The 21662-nt window shown below is 32.2% G+C and overlaps 1 long non-coding RNA gene across 1 annotated transcript; it reads right to left on the reverse strand.

The window, feature by feature from the left end:
- Positions 1–576: 576 nt before the first annotated feature.
- On the reverse strand, positions 577–15805 carry LOC120177111. The gene is made up of 3 exons (XR_005521378.1): positions 15796–15805; positions 4460–4462; positions 577–714 (listed from the first exon to the last, which is right to left on the reverse strand). It is a non-coding gene; the product is annotated as an uncharacterized LOC120177111 (long non-coding RNA).
- Positions 15806–21662: the final 5857 nt, after the last annotated feature.

Raw genomic sequence — 21662 nt, forward strand, 5'->3', positions numbered from 1 at the left:
CCTCATTTCGACCGTTGAAAACAAAACTAACCGTTGGAGGGTTTCTTTCTTTCTTTCTTTTTATTTTATTTGATTAATGGATAAACTATATGAATAGTACTTTTTGTTTTGATTTAATCGATTTTAGTCATCAATTTAAAAATTAAAGGTACACGGTCTCTAATATTATCGATTCGTTCAATTTTAATCCTTCATCCGTTAACTCTCACCAACTCTATAATAAAAATATTACGTGACAATTAAAAAATAATAAACATATCCACATAAGTCACAGGTAAGTGACGTGAAATAAAATTTTATGAAAAAATCTCAAACTTCTTCTTCAAGCTAAAAGGAGTGGGGAAAAAACTACAAACCGCAATTTTTTTTTTTAAAGTTCCCAGTATTTTCTGAAATATAACTTCTTCAAGCTCCATCTTTGTCTCACCTCTTTTTCGAACTGCAAACCGAAATTGAAAAAGGGATACTTTTTCTTCCAATATAAACTTCATATTGGAACAGCTACTGAAAGTAGTTTCAGTTTTTACTTGAAATACTCTGTTTCTTTTATTGTAGGTAGGACTGCTTTCACTTGAAAAATGTCTTCAACTGTAAACTGTCAACTGCTTCTTTCAACCTCAAAAACTGAAAAGGTCGATATGAGTATCATATAAACGGTCCAATTTTAGCTTCTTTGCTCCAAAAGCTACCTCAGTTGATGGTAATACTTCATATCTTATCTAAATCTAAACTCAGGAAGACTAAAACTTTCTCGTTCTTCCTTTATTGTAAAACACCCAACGTGTAGTGTAGTGCATTTCGTTTTAAGCTGGAGAGATTTTTAAGTTGAAAGCATTGGGTTGTAAGGTTGGAATGGCCTTAAAATGGATGATTCTTTTTTGGAGATTTCCATAAAATGCCCTAAAAAGAGTGAAAAAAATTCATGCTAAGAAGTTTCAACTTCACATTGCAGGTTTCCTTCCGCTTAGAGCTTACGACACTCCAATCTAGGACATGGTAAATCATATAGCCACCATTGTTTGATGAACAACTGACGTATATTTGGAAAGGTAGACCTTTGTTTCATAACTGACTAGTAAAATCTATAGTACACTTTTGAAACGTAGATCTTATTAAAATTTAGTGTATAAAGACCAACCCACAATCCCAACAAAAACCAGGTAAATAACACCTTCCAGTGCACCTATCGAGCCACCATGTTCCGGGGGGGACCACACCCGGTTGTCTTGAGTGTGTAGAGAGACTAAGCAATTACTGGATTGGCAACCAGGCCACCGACAATTGCTACTTTCTCTGCAACTCCATTGCGGCTTTCACTGGTCTCCTTTGCCATGGTTAGCACTTTCAGACGAGGTTGCACCATTGGTCTTGTATATGTGAGAATGAAGCTATGGGGTTTTAGTGAAGACACGGAGGTTGACAGTGGTGATGGACATGGTAGCAACATCTTGGGTGCATCCATGGCCAGATGAGAGAGAGAGAGAGAGTTGTATTAATAAGGCCGTACTGTTTAAGTTTGCTAGTATTTTAGTAGCTGTAGTAGAAGAACGTGGATGCATGTAATTTTTTTTTTTTTTTTTTTTAAATTAATTACCAAGTCACATTTCTTTTAAGAGTTAATGGAAGTTTTAACGCGAAGATATTAAAATTACATAAATCGATAATATTAAAGATTATTTATCTTTAGTTTTAAAATTGATGATTAAAGTCGATAAGACATTAAACAGAAGAGATTATTCGTATAATTTACGCTTAATTAATCTATTTTTGCTCAATTATTTAAGCCATAATGTTTAAAAAGTTTTGACCCTTGATTAGTATCGCTTTAATCTTTATTATTTTTTAAAGCATTTTGATCCATCAACAATTTATTTTAAGATAAAAAAGATCATTTTATAGACGAAAATCTTTAATTAAACAAATAGTTAATACTTCAAAATATGATTTTTTTACTTTAAAATAAAATATTAAAGGCAAGAATATTAAAGAAAATAAAAAATATAAACTAAAATGACTATTTTAAAGACGCGTTAGGGGTTAATTTTAATATTATATTATGTGTTTTTGATTTTTGATATTCCACCCAAAATGTATTATGAATAAATTATGTGAATAGTCTTTTTTGTTTAAGGTCTGTCTAATTTTAGTCACTGATTTTAAAATTAAAGATAAATAGTCTCTAATATTATCGGTCCGTCTAATTTAAGTCCCTCCACCGTTAATCTTTAACGAATATGTGACATAGTTGAGGGACTAAACTCGAACGAGAGTTAATGACTAAGGGACTAAAATTGAACGACACAGTGACGTTAGAGATTAAATCAAACGTATCGATAATGTTAGAAAACATGTATCCTTATTTTTAAAATTTGTGACCAAAGTCGATCAGATCGACAACAAATAAGACTATTCACATAGTTTACCCATATATTATTGTATATTGGGATCCACCCAAAATTCAATAGCATCAAACATTGCGTGTGTGATCCAGATTGCATGGTTAACCAAAAACTATGGCATTTCTACAATGCCAAATACCAAGAATACAATTAATGAAGATCAGGTACCATGGCACACATGGTTACTGCATGAACTTCATTTTGGCTGGGGTGTTATTTTGCAGTTTGCTTGCTTGCTTAGGATTATTTTGTTTCACGAAAAATAAATTATAAAAAATAAATTTTGTGAAATGAATTACATTTTTTTAAATCATTTTTTAGAAATATTTTACGGTGTTTATATAATGTGTAATTCATTTTCCACCGGTTGGTAAATTTTTTAATTTTTTATTATAAACATCAGACACAATAAATAATATTATTTACTAACAAAATAATAATATTATTTTTAAAATATTAGAATAATTTATTTAATATTATTTATGTCAATATTATTATTAAAATATTATATCTATAATTTTATAAATAAAAATATTAATATTATTATAAAATAAAATTATTATAAATTACATTAATTATTTATTAAAATAAGAATAATAAATTATTAATTATATTAATTAGTTATTAAATTAATAATATTATTAAAATATTAAAAATTATTATATTAAAATAATAATATTATATTATATTTTAAGAAATGTGTTTTAAATATTCAATATTTCAATAATATTATTTTTATGAAATCAATAAATAATATTAATTTAATTAATAATTTATTATATATTGTTAAAATAAAATTATATATTATAATAATATAATTATAACAATAAATATATTTATTATATTAGTAAAAATTATCAATAAATAATTAATAAATAATATTTTTATAAAAATGATACTAAAATAATATTAATATTAAATATAAAAAATAATGTTTTGAGTGTTTATGATTTGAAGTGACAAAATCATAAAATGATAATCAAATTTTAATTCATTTCTTTTAAAAATATAAAAAATAATTGACCAAAAATAAAACTACACTAATTATACCCTTAACACTCTTCTTATGGTTACTCCCACTTTATTCTTTCTACCCGCAACACTCAAAGAAGCATCTATTGATCTGAAATTGTCCTACCACAATCAGGCCCAACTCTGCTACCAGTCTTAAACCCATCTATTCATTCTAATCTAAATCTAATACTTGAAATGATTTGACCCTGTATAAAAACCAATCAGATTCGTCCAAATAACTGGTCTTACTACAATGTACAGAGGTTGTATAAGTCAATGTACAATACATTAAATATTAAACCTAAAAGAAATGTTCTAGATGAAAAGACTTGCAGTCACTTGAGATTTGAGTGGAGTTAGAAAAAGAAACGATCACGTGCTAAGAATTACTGTTACCTTTAGGAGACTTAAACAAATTGCATTGGGGGATGCGCATGAACAGCGATTTTGTTGTTTCGACCAGACAAAGATGGCCTTGTCTTGTCTTGTTAAGATGATTAAATTATAACATAGGCACATGAATCTTTAACAACAGTGTGAGACAAGATAAAAATATTATAAATTGCATTGAAAACGTGCTCTCTAATGCTGCGCTGGTCAAGGAATAACAACTGATCTGAGAACATGTCCTACCCATATCTGATCTCGACTCCTTGTTCCCAAGGAAAAGTAAGCAATTTTTTTGTATGTTCCTCCGACTATGCCTACTAGCTTTAGAAAAAGATGGTCACTTTTATTTTGTCGTGAAAGATAGATAATATATCTTTTTCTTGCATCACTCGGTTTCGGTTACAAAAATGGCTTTGTGGGTAAATCTAATTGCCAAATACTCTTTTGTGACTAAGGGGCTGTTTGTTTACTTCAATGATTAAGCGTGAATGATTTAAATACTGAATGATTCAGAGGCTCTAATGGTTTGACTCTAAATGTGACATGATGTTTGATAACCGACTCTGAATGATTCAGAATGTACTTCTGTGCTGAATCATTCAGCATTGCTTTGCTGAATCAGTCAGCACTGAATCATTCAAAGGTGCGAAACAAACGCACTGAATGCTGAACGGTTCAGTATTCAACGCTGAATGATTCCATTAAGAGACAAACAAACAGCCCCTAAATTTTAAAGCCCAAAGCATGACTTTTCAAAATCCCATGACTATGGCATCAATTACAAGATATGAATAAGATAGTGGAAAGATGACTCGTCCACTGTTCATTCATTTTAATTTAAATGGAGAGTTATGGTTGTTGGTCGATGTTTGAAAGTATCGTAACGTCCCGAAAAATCGATAATTAATTTTAGAGGTACATTTCGATTAAAATTGGGTTTTCTTTTTAAAGTAAAAAATGTGGTTTGAGAGAGTCGCCACCATTTTTTGTTAGGATGTGATTAGATCATCTAAAAATGTTTTCATTTTAATAAAATTTAATTTTAAAAATTATTAAAATAACGTTTTGGTCTACTTTCCAGAAAAATGAATTCAAGAGTTGATTACGTGTGGGAAAGTATTAGTACCCCCACAACGTCCGAAAACCGGTACCTAGTTGGTTAATTATTGTCTTTGTAATAGAACTTGTGAATTCAAACTTAATTTAATTAATGATCCCCTTTTAGTTAAATAAATACATTGTTATTTGACCTAAATTTTAGGTGAGAAGATTAACTATTCATGCATTTGACCAGAGAAAGTTAACCTCCTAATATATGTGTAATGCTCCAATTTTCGGGTTAATAGTTTTGGGTAAACCCAAATGGGTTGTAATTTAGGCTAAGAGACCAATTAGAAGTGTTTGGTTGGGAATTGGCTTGTTATAGTTTGGGTTCATAAAATGCGTGTTTCGAATTGTGCAAGGAATAGGGATAACTAAAGGAGCAATTAGACACTAAATTCTTTTAAAGATTGATTCCCTCTTTATGAAGCTTATGTCATCGTAGGAATAATCTCATTTCTTATTGCTTATTCTTTCATTCAAAAGCTATTCTTTTCCAATCTTGCAAGTTCAAAGGTGATAGCTTTGTGAATCCTTCCTATTATTTCTAAAAATCTAAGGCAAGATTAGTAATCTCCTCCCTATAGCTCTTCTTCCCCACTCTTGCAAGTTCCAAAGGTGCTAGGTTTGGTCATGGAGACCATATGGGGGTTTTAGGAGGGTTTTGGATTCTATGTAATACCCCAAATATCGGGTCAGTGATTATATTGAAATGATTTAAAATTTAGAGGATTAAATTGAATAAATAGTAAAGTATAAGAAATGATTTAATTAAGACCAATTAGTAAAAATGGAAGAATGAAAGGGCATTTTGGTCCTTTAGAGGGAAATGGATTTAAAATTCATTTTTATTAGGGATTTAATAGAGAAAGGGGAAAAGTTAAAAGGCTAAGGGGTTGTTTGTTTGGCTTTGAATGGAATCATTCAGCGCTGAATACTGAACCGTTCAGCATTCAGACTGTCTGTTTCTCACATCTGAATGATTCAGTGCTGACTGATTCAACAAAACAATGATGAATGATTCAGCACAGAAGTACATTCTGAATGATTCATATCCATTATCAAACAACATGTCACATTCAGAGCTAATTCATACAGAGCCTCTGAATCATTCAATATTTGAATCATTTACCGCTTAATCATTCTGAAGTCAACAAATAGCCCCTAAGTTATTTTATTCTTCTTCTTCTTCTTTTCCGTTACCCGTGCTCTCCCCATAACCAAAGGTAAGTTTTCTTCAAGTGGTTTTTCCTTTAGTTTATGGGCTAGTTTTGAAACCTTAAGTGATATAGTGTTTTAAGGAGAGTTCAAGGATGATTACAACTAAGTGATTAGTGAATTAATTGAAATTGAAGAAAATGGGTTTTTGAGTGATATGATGAAATATGAGTTTTTATTGAGGATTACAAGTAAATTTTACTTGTCAAAGAAGTCAATAAGAGATTAGAAGCCTTGCATGTGATTAAAAACATGTTGGAAAAAGTAGTGTGATTCTTGGTTTGGAGTGTTTTTTTTAAAGAATTTGGATGTTATAGGAAGATTAATGAAGGAAAGTTAGTTGGGCTAAGTAATGATGAGTTTAATGGTATTGTTGGAGGTAAAAGTAAGAGATTTAAACGAAATTTAGGTAAAAATTGAGCTAAAAAATGGAAAATCTAGGTAAGGGTATCGGTACTGGAAGAATAGTACTGATACTATAGGTTTAAATTTAGGAAAATAGGATGAACTATATCGATATTGATGTAATTAGTATTGATACTGATGCAATTAGTATCGATACTAAGAGAAAGATATCGATACCATGGATTCCAGAATGCAGAAATGGTATCAATACTGAAGGGAGAATCGGTATTATAGTATAGAAGTACCGATATCATACTAGGGGTACCGATACTATTGAGCCTGAAATGTTATAGATAGGATGAATTCTATAAAAATTTAATATAATAGTGTTTTTGAGTATTATTAAAGTATAAATGTTAATAATATACTAACATTTGTATGGTATATGCAATAATGGATGCTTGTGTAGATTGTAACCAAGCTCCAGAGTCAAGCAAGAAAAAGGGCAAGGATAAAGTTGTCGAGTAGTCGGACATCATTACAACATTCTAGTGAGGCATACCAGGTGAGTGCATTTATTATGTACATTAAGAGTTATAGATGCATATTGTTAAATGCATATGTTGCCTTTTTATATCAGTACTATGTATAATATCGACACTAAGTGTGCAACCCACGGAACTCATAATATGTTTATGAATGATCGTATCGGCACTAAGTGTGCAACCCACAAAATTCATAATATGTTTATGAACGATCGTATCGGCACTAAGTGTGCAACCCACGGAATTCATAATATGTTTATGAACGACCGTATCAGCCTTAAGTGTGCAACCTACGGAATTCATAATATGTTTATGAACGACTGTATCGACACTAAGTGTGCAACCCGCGAAATTCATAATATGTTTATGAACGGCCGTATTCACACTAAGTGTGCAACCCACAAAATTCATAATATGTTTATGAATGACTGTATCGGTACTAAGTGTGCAACCCACAAAATTCATAATATGTTTATGAACGACCGTATCGGCACTAAGTGTTCAACCCACGGAATTCATAATATGTTTATGAACGACCTTATTGGCACTAAGTGTGTAACCCACAGAATTCATAATAGGTTTATGAACGACATTATCGGCACTAAGTGTGAAACCCACAGAATTCATAATATGTTTATGAACGACCGTATCGACACTACGTGTGCACCCCAACGACTTATAATGTTATGAAAAAAAATAATTCATATTTTGATAGTTATGATATACTTATATTTTAATAATGATATTTAGGTGCAACTCATTTACCATGCATGTTCATTCAACATATATTGGACAAACAAAGGATAAATTAGAAAATACTGATTGAGGACTATGATGGGCATACTAAAGATAGTTATCATGTTATTTGATTGAAGATTGGTTCGCCAAGCATATTTGATGTATTGATATGAATTATACGATTTTCATTTGTATTTTGATAATTTGGGATATGTTTATATTTAAGTATGATTCATTTTGTATTACTATGCCTCACTAAGTAAATACTTAGCGTATGTTGGTTTAACACATAGGTAAAAGTTGAGATTATAAGTAAAGAGTACTGAGAAACTCCAAGCATCAAGGAATATATTGTAATATCAGTAAGACATCCTATGATGAAATTTTTTACTTAGTTTAGTGGCATGTACTTATGAATGTCCTATTAGCTCTATTTAAATATTTTGGAAATTGGTTTGTAATAGATTATATGGATCGTCTTATATTGATTTTAAATATGGATAACATGAACTAGTATTGATAATTAGAGTAGACGTGTTTAATATATATATATAATTAAAGAATGTCTTATAATCTATATTATTAAATGGTTTTATCTAAAGAAAACAAAATTTTTACTGATTTTCAAGTATCGAGAATGTTTCAAAAGTCATGTGACATCTGTGACTCGTGTATGAAAATGTATACGGGAAATGGGTGTTATATTTATTGGTATCAGAGCTATAGGTTTAGCCATTTCTGGACATGAAACAAATATTAATTTTGTTAATAATGTATACATGCCACTAGGATGTCAAAAGTTCACTGATAGTTGTATATATACTATGATGATGCTTATAAGGGAGTAAAGTTAGTATTTATTAATGTAAGATGATTTTGATTGTGTTTATATGTCGGAAACTAAAGGTAAATGTAAGAAAGTTGATAATGTTGGAAAAGAAGGTCGAGATCAAAATCGACCCAAGAGAATCTGACATGACTTCAGTATCACACCTTAGAAGGGTAAAGACTGCTAGGGATTTTCCTCCATTATGTGGAAGGAATTCCCCAACGTTTAACGATGTTTCTGCATTTGAGGAGTCCATTAAAAAGTTTGAACGGTTTACAAGAGAAGTTGAATTTGATGAGGATCCATAGGAGATTTCTGAATCTAGTTATGATTATGAGGTTTCTTCAGGTAAGCTTAAATAATTGAGAAATATTTAAGTGAATCATTAAAGTGTTTAAAGCATTGTAAATTTGAGTAAGAGGAAGTGAGTAAGAGGTAAATATGTTGTCCACTAAAAGTTTATAGAAAGCTGTGTTATTAGTGAATAAAATGATTATGAGTTTGTTTGAGAATAAATGTTAAGTTTTATGGGCTTGATAGAGTTAAGTTTAGAAGGTAATTTGTGAAAATGGATTGTCTACCCATTCCATGCTACAATGAATTATTATTTAGAATTTAGACTAATTCTCGAGAACTTGAAAAGTGTCAAGTTCGTAATGATAGGAAAAAAGAGTAAATTTGTTTACTAGTGTAATTTTTAGCATTAACTGCTATGAAGTTATTGCTACAAAGTTGTCGAGTCTTCTTATTAAATGATGTGGATATTTAGACTTTCATAGTTGAGATAGAAAATGTTTTAATTGCTCGAGAATATTTTCAATGGATCCGGAAAAGTTACACCAATTTCCTCAAGAAGGAAATAAGAAATTTTAAAATAAAAATATTATATTCAACTTAATCTCGAGTGAGATGACAATGGTAAACCTTATGGGTCATGGTGTAAGTGTGAGTTGGACAGGTAGTAAATAGTCGATAAAGATTCCAGGGGCTATGTTCTCGGTGAATCTGATGGAATTATCATTTGATGAGTTAAGATCATGTTGGGTATAGGTTATTTGTCTCAAGAAACAATTATTTCATAAAGATGCAGAGAATATGGAAATTATAGTTATTGGAGAGAAAACAAAATCATCGCCCAAGGTGATATCGACAATGATTGTGAAGAAAATGATGTCAGAAAGATGTATAGCTTTTTTGGCTAATGTGATAGATACTCAAATAATTAAAGTAGAATTGTATGATATTTCTACAACTCGGGAATTTATAGATGTCTTTTCAGATAAATTACCTGGGTTACCTCCAGATCTAGAGGTGGAATCCAAGGTTGATAGTTATCAAGGTATTGAGCATGTTTTTATGATTTCGTATCGAATGATTTAGGCGAGTTAAGAAAATTAGAGGCTCAATTAAAATAATTGATTCATCAAGGTTTCATCAGACTGAGTGTTTCATCTTGGGGAGTATTTGTGTTATTAGCGAAAAGAAAGATGAATATATGTGGTTTGCATAGATTATCGACAGTTAAATAAGGTAACGATAAAGAATAAGTATCATCTTCCGATGATTTATGATCTGTTTGATCAACGAAAAGACACAAAAGTGTTCTTTAAGATAGACCTTAGGTCAGGATACCACCAATTAAAGTTTAAAGAGGAGGATATATCAAAGATAGCTTTTTAGACTTGGTTTGGACCTTACGAAATTTTGGTGGTATTTATAGATGATAGTTTGGTGTATTCCAAGTCAGAAGAGATTTTGAAATGCTAAAGAGGATTTTAATAGAGGCACCAGTGTTTAAACAACTTGAGTTGGGTAAAAATTATGTGGTTTTTAGTGATACATCTCCTAACGTCTTAGGAAGGGTGCTTATGCAAATAGATAAAGTTGTGGCATATGCCTTGATAAAGTTAAAGACTCACAAGAGGAATTACCCTACACATGATTTAGAATTGGCAGCAGTCGAGTTTTCTTTAAAGATTTGATGCCATTATCTGTATGGTAAGCGGTGCTATAGTTATGCTAATTACAAAAGCCTAAAATACTTGTGGACTCAAAAAGAGTTGAACCTGCGACAGGAAAGATGAAAATTTCATGATAAGAATGGTATAAGTAGAAAATGAAGAGATTGAGGACTTTTGAGGCCAGATCCAATGGATGTTCGTATTATTATGGGAGACTTTGTATTCCCGACGATGAAGAATTTAAGAAAGATATTCTTTTTGGGGCATTAAGTCTGTTGACTATGCATTCAGGTGGAAACAAGAGGAACCAAGATTTAAAGAGTCGGTTTGGTGGCTTGTTTTGAAACGAGCCATCACGAAAATTATGGCAAAGTATCCGACGTACCAATAGAGGAAAACCTGAACATCAAGTATTTTTTGAATTGTTTTAATCAATCTTGATTCATGAATGGAAGGGGGAAACGAGTCACTGTGGGCTTTATTACAAGGCTACCTTTGACACCTAGCAAGAAAGACTTATTATGGGTGATTTTGATAGATTTACCAAGACAACTTACTTCATATTGGTACGAACATGTTATTCGATGGATAAATGATGAGTTATGCCTATAAGAGATAGTTCGACTGCTTGGAGTGCCTATGTCAATAGTTTCTGATCGAGACCCAAGGTTTATTTTAAGATTCTGGAAGTCCTTGCATGAGGCATTGGGTACTCGATTAAATTTCAACATAGCTTTTCATCACAAACAGATGGGCAGTCAGAATTAACTATTTAGGTATTGGAGGATATGTTAAGGGCATGTGTGATTTAGTTCAAAGGATCATGGGAAAGTACTTGCCTTTAGCAAAATTTTCTTATAACAATAGTTACCAATTGAGTTTTAAGATGGATCCGTATGAAGCCTTGTATAGGAAAAAGTGCATAACACCTTTAGATTAGTTTGAATTAAAAGATCGAGACCTAGTTGGCCCGGATTTGATGAAAGAAATGGAAGAGAAGGTTAAAATTTTCCAAGATAATTTGAAGGTAGCCTCTAATCGAAAAAAATCTTATGTTGAATTGAAAAGAAAAGAAATTGAATTTCAAGTGGGAGATAAAGTATTTCTAAATGTATTACCTTGGAAGAAAGTATTGCGGTTTGGGTGCAAAGGAAAGCTGAGTCCGATTCATTGGACCTTATGAGATTTGAAAAGGTCGGACCAGTAGCTTATCAATTAGCTTTGCCTCCTGATATGGACAAACAATGTTTTTCACGTGTCGATTCTCAGAAGGTACCGATCAGATCCATCCCATATTATCACACCAGAAGAAATAGAGATCTGACCAGATCTGACTTACGAGGAAGAATCAGTGCGGATCTTGGCTCGAGAAAGCAAATAACTACATAACAAGAAGATTTCTCTAGTTAAATTACTTTGGCAAAACCATAAGGTATAAGAAGCTACTTGGGAGAGAGAGGAGGACATGAGGAAGCAGTTTTCCACACCTCTTCGTATCAGGTACTTCTTTAAATTTGAGGCTGAATTTTCTTATGGGGGAGAATTGTAATACTCCAAATATCAGGTCAGTGATTTATTGAAATGGTTTAAGATTTGGAGGATTAAATTGAATAAATGGTAAAGTATAAGAAATGATTTGATTAAGACCAATTAGTAAGAATGGAAGAATGAAAAGGCATTTTGGTCCTTTAGAGGGAAATTTATTTAAAATTCATTTTTATTAGGGATTTAATAGAGAAAGGGGAAAAGTTAAAAGGCTAAGTTATTTTATTCTTCTCCTTCTTCTTCTCCGTTACCCATACTCTCCCCATAGCCAAAGGTAAGTTTTCTTCAAGTGGTTTTTCCTTTAGTTTATGGACTGGTTTTGAAACCTTAAGTGATATAAAGTTTTAAGGAGAGTTCAAGGATGATTAAAACTAAGTGCCTTAAAACTAAGTGATTAGTGAATGAATTGAAATTGAAGAAAATGGGTTTTTGAGTGATATGATGAAATATGAGTTTTTATTGAGGATTCCAAGTAAATTTGACTTGTAAAATAAGTAAATATGAGATTAAAAGCCCTGGATGTGATTAAAAACATGTTGGAAAAAGTAGTGTGTTTATTGGTTTGGAATGTTCTTTAAAGAATTTGGATGTTATAGGAAGATTAATGAAGGAAAGTTGGTCTAAGTAATGACGAGTTTAATGGTATTGTTGCTGGTAAAAGTAAGAGATTTAAACGAAATTTGGGTAAAAATCGAGCTGAAAATGGAAAATATGGGTAAGGGTATCGGTACTGGAAGAATAGTACAAATACTATAGGTTTAAATTTGGGAAAATAGGACAAACAATAAAATGGATCGAGCTGTGGTATCTAAAAGGAAGGTACTACTGGATATGCAAGGGAGTATCGGTACCATAGTATAGAAGTATCGATATCATATTCGAGGTACCGATATTATTGAGTCTGGAATGTTGTAGATAGGATGAATTTTAATAGAAATTGAATATAATAGTACTATTGAGTATTATTAAAGTATAAATATTAGATAATATACTAACATTTGTATGGTATGAGTAATAATGAATGCTTGTGTAGATTGTAACCAAGCTCCAGAGTCAAGCAAGAAAAATGGCAAGGATAAAGTTGTGAGTAGTCGGACATCATTACAACATTCTAGTGAGGCATACTAGGTGAGTGCATTTATTATGTACATTAAAAGTTATAGATGCATGTTGTTAAATGCATATGTTGCCTTTTTATATCAGTATTATGTATACATCGGCACTAAGTGTGAAACCCACGGAATTCATAAAATATTTATTAACGACCGTATCGGCAATAAGAGTGCAACCCAAATAATTCATAATATGTTTATGAACGATCGTATCGACACTAAGTGTTCAACCCACAGAATTCATAATATGTTTATGAACGATCGTATCGACACTAAGTGTGCAACCCACGGAATTCATAATATATTTATGAACGACCGTATCAGCACTAAGTGTGCAACCCATGGAATTCATAATATGTTTATGAACGACCGTATCAGCACTAAGTGTAACCCACATAATTCATTATATGTTTATGAACGACCGTATCGACACTAAGTGTGCAACAGGGAATTCATAATATGTTTATGAACGACGTATCAGCACTAAGTGTGTAACCCAGTGAATTCATAATATGTTTATGAATTAACGTATCGACACTAAGTGTGCAACCCACGAAATTCATAATATGTTTATGAACGACCGTATCAACATTAAGTGTGCAACCCACATAATTCATAATATGTTTATGAACGGCCGTATTGGCACTACGTGTGTGCCTCAACGAATTTATAATGTTATGAAAAAATAAATTCGTATTTTGATAGTAATGATATATTTATGTATTAATTACGACATTTAGGTGCAACTCATATACCATGCATGTTCATTCAACATATATTGGGCAAACAAAGGATAAATTAGAAAATACTGATTGACAGGTATGCTGGGCATACTAAAGATAGTTATCATGTTATTTGATTGAAGATTGGTTCGCCAAGCCTATTTGTTATATTGATATGAATTATACAATTTTCATTTGTATTTTGATAATTTGGGATATGCTTATATTTAAGTATAATTTATTTTGTATTACTATGCCTCACTAAGTAAATACTTAGCGTGTGTTGGTTTCACGCTTAGGTAAAAGCCGAGAATAGAAGTAAAGAGTATTGTGCAACTCCTAGCATCAAGGAATATAATGTAATATCAGTAAGACATCCTATGATGAAATTTTTTACTTAGTTTAGTGGTATTACTTATGAATGTCCTATTAGCTCTATTTAAATATTTTGGAAATTGGTTTGTAATAGATTAACTGGATCATCTTATATTGATTTTAAATATGGATAAAATAAACTAGTATTGATAATTAGAGTAGATGTGTTTAATATATGTATAATTGAAGAATGTCTTATAATCTATATTATTAAATGGTTTTATCTAAAGAAAACAAAACTTTTACTGATTTTCAAGTATCGAGAATGTTTCAAAAGTCATGTGACATATGTGACTCGTTTACGGAAAAATATGCAAGAAATGGGTGTTACATTATAAGACTCTGGGTGTTCCAAATTTTTTCCAAAGAGTTTAGAATCACATTTTTACTCTTTTGAAAAGCAAGTTAGTATTCATTTCATTTGCTTGTGGTTAGTAAAAGAGGTGGGTAAAAGCTCAAATGTGAAGGGCAAGGAGAAAGAAGTGCTTGGGTGAGCCTTGAGTTGTTACATCAATCTATATGTGCAAGGCAACACATTCCTAACCTCCCTCTACTGCATGTAGATCATCATGTGTAGTTTTGATGCATGTTTTAGTGTATTAGTCATTTTTGTGCACTTAGGGGTTTAATGCATGGAAACATGAATTATTGTTATTTATGTGTAAAGTAGCGACCTTTCATGTCCCTTAAGCACTAAATAAGCTTTAAATATTATTTTAGGTCCTTGAGGACACTTTAGGAACGAAATGGAGGATTTCAGACGAGTGAAACAGAGTTTTATAGGCAAAGGGTATCGATACTGTAAGAACATACCAATATTGCCAGTCGTGTAAGGTTAAATTTTCAAAAGGGCTGTGAGGAGAGTATCGATACTCCATCAAGGAGTATCGATACTTATCAAGTGGTATAAATACTCAGGGTCTTGATTAAAAACATCGAAAGCAATTTTGGTATCAGTAAGTATAGGTGTATTGATACCGAGGGTAGAGTATCGATACTCACCATAGGGGGTATAGATATTGAGGTATTTTTAAAAACATCGAAAACAATTTTGGTATCGGTGCTCAAAGGAGTACTAAGATATTTTCCAAAACATCGAATGTAAATTTCCTGTCGGTACTCGGGGAAGTATCGATACCACAAGAGGGGAGTACCGATACCCAAGGAGGAGTGTCGATATCATTGTGAATGTTTAGACTATAAGCTTATCTTAGAATCGAAAGATGAAACCAAGGGGTTCAATGAGGGAAATCTTAATGAGGTAAGATTCCATAAGACTTATGCCTTGCTTGATGCTCGAGAAACATTAACGACGCCAGAGTTACTTGTGTCGATGTCGATATAGTTGAGTTAAGGATTATCTGGATATATGCCAATCTAGTGCAAGTGCACTTTAAATGCTAGTTGGATGTTGTGCCGATGCTAAGTGATCCAGGAAAATCCCAAGCGCTCTAGAAGAGTAGACTAGCCGAGTGAGTTTCTGATGCTATGTGACTCGGACTTAACTGGAATTGTAGGGAGACGTTGATGCTATGTGACCCAATTCTAGTCTAAGTTGTTTTAGTAAGCAAATAAGTGTGATAGTTTCGTGAAGTTAAATGATCCCGAGCTACACCATGATGCTTACTATAGTTGTTGTGTTATTGTATCCAATTGTTCATAACAATACTTGTAGCATGCTCATATGTAGGGTGCATGTAGTATAGTTGGGTTATTTGTGTGCATTGAGCTTGTGAGCTCAATGTATGAAATGTGTTTCTATGCATAGGTTCTTAGGTGTCATATGAGGAGTTCATCGCCAAGTTTCAGGATTTACAGACTTGATCTTCTATCCTAGTACATCTCGAGTATTTAGCGGGCATGTATTGTCATAAACCCTAGATAATTAATATTTGAGTCATAAACTCTATTTTTGTACTTATGGATTTTGGAGACTATTGTTGGGTGCCCCCTATATTTTTAAATGCTTATAACTTATAAACATATTATACTTTGGGTATTTTAAATTAAGGTTGAATGTTAAATTGGTCAAACACTTTACAAAATAGTTAGCCACTTAAGTGGTTATGTGTGATATACTAATCATCTAGACTTCGGGTCGGATCAGATTAGGGTGTTACAATATGATATAATTACATCCCTCCCATTTCCAACCAAAGCGGTGAATCACTGATCTTCTTCTCAAAAATTTGAAAGTAAACAATCGACATGTTAACGTTTCAAACCAAGAAGAAACACCACCTAATATAAGGTAGAGTGATTTTCCCATATTTAGAAAGAAACAAGAAGTATTGTAATCATTGTATTTATTTACCTAAAGTTGTGCAACAAACAACAATTTTATTAATAGGAGATTACTAGGCCTTTATGTTAGACAAATAATGTTCGAATATTTATAAGTATCAAAACTAAACCTCCGAATAAAGTCGAGAGACTCATTTTCGATAATTCCAAATATAAGAATTATTCCCTTTCTACCCTCCTGATTGATTTAAAAGTTATTATTTTTTATTTGTTTCACTGGAGGGTACCCGTTAACTTTAAATGATCAAATTGAACTACCCAAAATGAATTAGGATAAATCGCTTCGGTAATTTAAATTAAACGTATATTACTTTTTAATTTATTATGAATAGGGTTAAGTGGGTTAAGTGATGGAGATGAGATATCATACTTTTATTAAAATCATGGCATGAAATCCTAGGATAGAATAAACCATTCAATAAAAAGTAACCATGCTTACAAACAGTGTCATGCCAACAATCAATTTCAGAACAATTTATTTAAACTAGCCATGTCCAAATTATTAAATTAATTAATCATGTCAAAATTTTTAAAAAACTCTGGGGGAAAATGTCATTTAAAAATAACTAGTAATTAATAACTATTCCTAAAAATGAACATAAAACACATAATATAATTGTTTTGACTGTGGGTTTGCTCTTCTCCACGTGAGCAGCTTCCGAATGTTTCTCCAGCATCAACGTTCCTCTCCGGCAGGGCCCTCCAGCAAACAACTGCTGCCTCCAGCTGTCCATGCTCCACGCTAGCCCATTCTAGAAGATACCGAGCGAGCAGTGGCCCCTTCCTCAACCGTTTCCATGCCTCGTCACCAGGCAAGGAAAAAAAGAGAGATTTTAGAAATGAGGATTAGATTTTGTTTTGTGATTTTTTTCTGTAATTTGTGGTTATATAAATCCAACGAAAACCGATTGTAAGGGGTCTTCTTCCCGTTTTTAATTCGAAGCAGTACGTAACAGATTTTCCCAGTTTTTTACAGTAATCGAAAAGCAAGCAATAAAACTTTTTTCTATTTTCGATTATCAACCATCAACAAGGATTTTCAACTCAAAGCATATCTGAATCAAACAAAAAAAAAAGAGGAAAGGGAACTTTACATTTCGGCCGAAACCTCCCACCGGCGTTGGGGACATCCTTTGTTTAATCCGAAAGGTGAGAAGGCAAATCATACCCCCGAGAGAAACATATCTCAAAACCGACTCGATCCGACGGTTGATGGAGGAGATCGGTGAAGTGAAAGTCGGAGGTTTTTCGTGTGTTCTGAAGAGTTATGGGTTGATTCTCACGAAACTGAGTCTAGATCGTCGTTTCCGACGTCAAAATGAGTTTCCTGGTGTACATTGGATTTTAACGACCACCAGAGACGACGGTCAACTCGGTAGTGCTCCATTGGATTCTGGGAAATTTAGAGAGATGAGAGGGTTATAAGGGAGGAGAGAGAGAGAAGCATAAATTGAAAAAAGGGTATTTATAGCCGGACCGAAAGACGCAATTTTAGTCTTATGCGCTCGTTTTTCGAGTCAGGGGTATAATCTCTCTCGTGGTCATCGTATGCGTATGTTTCTTCTATTTCAGTTTAGTCCTTAATTTTTGTTTATTTCTTTTATTTTCAAATTAAATGTCCTCATTTTGCTATTTTTAGTTTTTATGTTTTCATATTATCTTTTGGGTTATTTTCTTTTAGATCCTCCAATATTTGCAGTGTTTTTGCATATTAGTCACTGCTCCTTCAGGTGATTTTATTTCGAATTTTTCCCGTTAATTTTTTCTTATTTTGAATTTGGTCACTTTGATGAATTGTTTTACTATATTTCAATTTAGTCCCTAGGTTTTTTTTATTAATTCACTTTAATATTAATTTGGTTTAATAAATTTGTTTTATAATTTGTAAATTTATTAATTAGTATTTTAATTGAATTTTTATTATTAGGTTTTATTGGTATATTTTATTTTTTATTATTTTGCATGTTTTTTTTATTTTTAGGTTGATACTTTTAATTTATTTTATTTAAATTTATTTCTTTTTTAATTTATAAAATCTAGGACAAATTCTTTAGTTTTAAATCTTTTTAATCTGGTCACTAATTAGAGCCTTAAACTTTAGGTTTGAACCTTAGACTTATACTTCTCGCACATAGTTTTTTAATCGGTTTGAACAATCCAACTGATTGTTCGATTCATAATTGGTTAATTAATTAAGATTAATAATTAGATCCTTAACTTTAGATTCTTTGCAATCTAGTCTTTTAGATCTCTAATTAGATATTATCTAAACATAATTGATCAAGTTAATAATTAGTGCCTCCATTATAGATCTAACTTCACCTTAGTCCTTTAATTTAGGAAATAATTTGATTTGGTATTTCACATTTAAATGCCCAATTGTTTAAATCGATTATTCAATTCAATAATTGATTAAAATAAATTATGATTAATAATAGAGATTTCATTATTAGGTTTAGTCCGATAGATTCTTTAATTTTCATAATTTGACACTTTAAGTTAGGAAAGCCTTAATTATCTCACATAGTATAATTAGGTCTTTAACAGGTTGTCTGATTGCACTTCGATTTAAAAAACAAGGCAATGTTCATTTATCAAGGAATTAATGGTGTATCCTCCGCGTTATGCTCTAGGGTGACATGGTAATTCCCGAAATAAATTGACATCCTTTTTCAAAATCACATGTCATGATTTCTTAACCTTTAAGGCAATGTTCATTTGTTGAGGTCAATAATTGAGCTTTCGATTAAATGCTTTAAGGTGAATATTATTGGACTCAATAAATTAATATCTTTTTTTTCCAAATTTGACATCCATATGATTTTTAAATTAAATAAAACCTCGAACTCAAATTTTTTAAATTTTAAATATAGGTGTAGACACCGTTTTTTCTTTGGGTTTACAAAAATATTATATTATTATTATTATTATTTTATTAATTTATATATTACAATTATTTTACCGGCCTCGGTATCTTTGAATGTGTGGCAACCCGAGGTCGTGTGGATGGTACAACAACATATCAGGAATGAGCCATCAAGTCCGGGGTAAGTGGAGGCCAATTTTCATCCAACTTATCCACGTTTCTTTAACCAATTTCCAATGTTTCCTATATATTTACGTTAATTCTAAACCTTTAGGGGGTCTCTGAATGCTCGGGAAAAAGGGAGATGGTTCCTAGTTTGTAGTATAATTTTACTTGCAGTTGGAGTCCACTATCCCCATAAATTTTCTTCTCTCTGCAATTTTTATTTGCTCAAAACTTCCCAAACCTCCATTTTTTTCCCTTCACTTATTCTTCAAAAATTTACATGTTTTCCTCGCTCTGTGCTCTCTCCAAAAAGCAAGATGCCCGTACTCATGGTGCTAATAAACAAATCATTAGACCAGGTAGCTCTTTCCATTCACCTTCACCAGTAACCTGAATGCCTCCTACTTCGGTTTTTACCACGAAAGCGTTCCAAACATAAGAAGCTCGCATCCCAATATTTCATGCAAGTGCTCTTGGACCTTGGCATGCAGTAATTGACTATGATGCATGTGTTCGGCTTTGCTTTCATGCTTGAGCAAGGGATTGCATGAAAGCTCCTATGTTTCTTGAAAATGAATGTGCTCTTTTACGAGGTACTTTTGGATTACAACAAGTTCTGTTGCAATCAGATGAGGAACTAATGGAAAAACGTTCTTCTGAGCTTACCAATGAGGCAGCTGCCCCAGAACCTAAGGTGCAAGTATGTAAAGTCAAAACAACCCTGGATCCACTACTACCACATGCAAACAGCCATAAATATAAGTTTGTATTTTAGTATTCTTTTGAGCAGTATGTTGATGTGTGGATATATATGTAGGTGTTCATAAATTTTCAAGTTATTATATGATTGAGCCATGTTATAGCCTCTTTAATTTATTTAGTATTTTTTTAATCTAACATTTGTTACTTTCTTTTTTAGGGACAATTTTAACTAATCAAAGGTAAATGATTTGAATCGAGTATTTAAATTTAAATTTGAATTTTCGCAATTAAGACAACCGACAAACTAAATGGTACCGAAAGGTCAGTTCAAGGGTTCTAATCCTTCCTTGACTAAACCGACTCCCGAATCCGACACATTTCTGGTAAAACGCATAACATGTAAGATGGTGTCTGATCAGCCTAAATATTTTTTTAAATGATCGGTGGCAACTCTAATCCATTTTTTTAAGTTGAATCCCATTTCCGGGCCCACCCGAAAGACGGTCGCGACAGCTTGGCGACTCCACTGGGGACAGGTAAGTGAGTCAGGCCAGAATTAATTTTCAATTGTCTTTTTAAGAGAAAATAACAAGTTTAAATTTTAATTTATTTATTCGATTCTTATTATTTATCTTTGATTGTTTTTTCAAATAAATAGTTGTACTAACGTTTTCTTTCAATGATTTCAGCTTATTAAACTTTTTTCCATCTAAGGCTCTATACCCAAGCTCCGAACCCTTTTTAAGTGGGGTGAAAGCGATGCCTTCATGAGAATTTATTCTCCGTGCGGGCCTAGTATGTAACCTTCGGGATTCATATACCTTATGTTTTCGTGTGAATTTATTCTGCGTGCAGACATAAGGGAATGTATCCTCTCGAGTTTAACTTAGTCCACATAAGCTTATAATGAGCTTAGGATTAAGGGTCTGGCAAGCCCAATGGGCACCAACAAGTAGAACTCGGGTATCTTTCTTTAGAACCTAAACCGGGAGACTACAAGGAGTTAGAGCCTACCCCAAAATCTCATTTCAAACCCTAGGTTGTTTTGAGATTATTTCCTGCTTTATTTTCTGTTCAAAGCATGTGAACTAGAAATTTATGTGGTTATGACTTGTTTGAAATTAACATGTGGGATAAAGATCATGTCCGGTACGAATAATAAGCATGTGGGGTATGATTTTTTATTTTCATTATTGGTTTGATTATTATCCTTATCTCACTAACTTTTTCCTTTCATTTTTTGTTTTCTTTCATCTTATTTTTATCATTTACATCATTCAAAAGAGGTGTTGATCCCCTAAAACGTGTTCGTTAAACCTAAATAATTTGCA

The sequence above is a fragment of the Hibiscus syriacus genome, unplaced genomic scaffold, assembly GCF_006381635.1.
Source record: "Hibiscus syriacus cultivar Baekdansim isolate YM2019G1 unplaced genomic scaffold, ASM638163v2 tig00112281_pilon, whole genome shotgun sequence".
Classification (NCBI taxonomy): domain Eukaryota; kingdom Viridiplantae; phylum Streptophyta; class Magnoliopsida; order Malvales; family Malvaceae; genus Hibiscus; species Hibiscus syriacus.